The sequence below is a fragment of the Elephantulus edwardii genome, unplaced genomic scaffold (genome assembly GCF_000299155.1).
Source record: "Elephantulus edwardii isolate Elephantulus edwardi_28Jun2011 unplaced genomic scaffold, EleEdw1.0 scaffold00062, whole genome shotgun sequence".
NCBI lineage: Eukaryota > Metazoa > Chordata > Mammalia > Macroscelidea > Macroscelididae > Elephantulus > Elephantulus edwardii.
In genome coordinates this window covers 15,785,112-15,786,832 of record NW_006399812.1, presented here as the reverse complement: position 1 = coordinate 15,786,832, position 1,721 = coordinate 15,785,112, and positions in this window count along the sequence as shown.

Here is a 1,721-nt window from a genome sequence, read left to right as displayed (position 1 = left end):
GGAAGGCCCTCTATGAGGTGGATTGATTCCGTGACTGGGGTAATCAGGATGGGTGTGTCAGAGGCAGTGCGATTGGCACAGGACAGAGCAGAGTTTAGGGCTGTTGTACATAGGGGCGCTATGAGTTGCAAGTGACTCGACGGCACATAACAACAACAATCCTTGGAAAAAGACATCATATTTGGAAAAGATGGAGGGTAAACAAAAGAGAGGAAGACTTTCAACAACTGTAACTATGGGCTCAAGTATATCAGAGGTGGGGAGGAAGGCACAGAACCAGACAAGGTTCAGATCCTTTATTTATAGGGTCACTACAAGTCATAGTCAACTGGCTATAACAACAGCATGTAAACGCAGAGAGCGAGGAAAGAGGATGCCGTGATGGCACAGTCCACGAGGAGTTGCCCGCCTCTTTGGTGTCGTATATCCAACAGCTCTGCCCATGGCACTTAGAACCCTTAAAAACCAGGGAGCTTTGGTAGCCTAGCTGAAAGCTGCACTGCGATCCCAAAGGTGTGCAGTACAATTCCACCAGCAGTTCCACAGAAGAAGGATGAGCCATCTCCTTCCAGGTGATTAAGCGCCTCTGTAAACCTTCTGGAGGGTCAGGTATGGGTTGGTTTCAACATAACAGCACACAACAACAAAAAAAACTCATGGGAGGGTTAGCTACAAGTCAATTCCAACTCAAAAGCAATGGCATGAGTTGAACTGATAGATTAAAAAACATGCATATGTCTTATATATACATCTATGTGTAGACATACATACACACACACATCACTCATTCTGTCACCCATCTGGACCCAGCAGGTAGCTGAGTTTTCCACTCCGGGCTGTCCAGCCCCCTAGTTTTTAGGCTGTTTGGTGTCCTTGATCCTACTTTACAGTGAGCACCAGCAGCATGTCAAGTCCCTTTCTCTTCTCTCACCCTTAGCTGTGGGAGCAGTGCTAACACCCCAGTACCCCCTCCATCTGTCTTCTCCCCTGGAACAAGAAGTTTCCTTCACAGAGAATTCCCTTTTAGTCTGCTCCCCTGCCCAAGCTGGGAGCCCAACCCACAGAGAACATTGCACCAGCTCAAACACAGGGAATCTATAGATCTTGCTGCTACGCAGATCTTGGTAGGGGGACGGAGGGAGGCTGGGCTGAAGCCAAGTAACTGGTCAGCACCTCACTCCTATTGTTGGGCTCAGAAAGGGAACAGAGGACAGAAAGAACAGTCCAGGCCCTCTGATCGCAGCAGGAAAAGCCTCAGTAGTAGAAGGTGGGTTTAGAAAACAGAAATTCTAAGAACTGATGCCTGAAACTTGGAGGTGGAGGATGGTGGGCAGACGTTTCAACGTGGGGACTCTCAAGAGAAACCCTCCCAACAACAGGAGGGGGCAGAAGGGCACCCAGGAGCTGGGAAGACTTTTCAAAAAAGCTATCACATTGAGGCAAACAGGCAAGCTCTGTACCCTCACATCAGTCAGGCACTTGGCCATGGCACAGGGTATAACCATGGGCAAGGGGGTTCCCGGAGGCCAAGTGTAACTTTTTTGGGGGGGAGGGCACCATTAGAAGATCAGCAGTGGAGATGCCAGAGCCCAGGTGTGTACATGGCCTAAAAAGGGTCAGCGCAAGGAGATGAGCAGTGCGTCCCCTGCCACAAGCTCATCAGGGACACATCCTAGAGAACAAGGGACAGACCGGCCTGGGAGGGAGAGACTAGCCCTCAA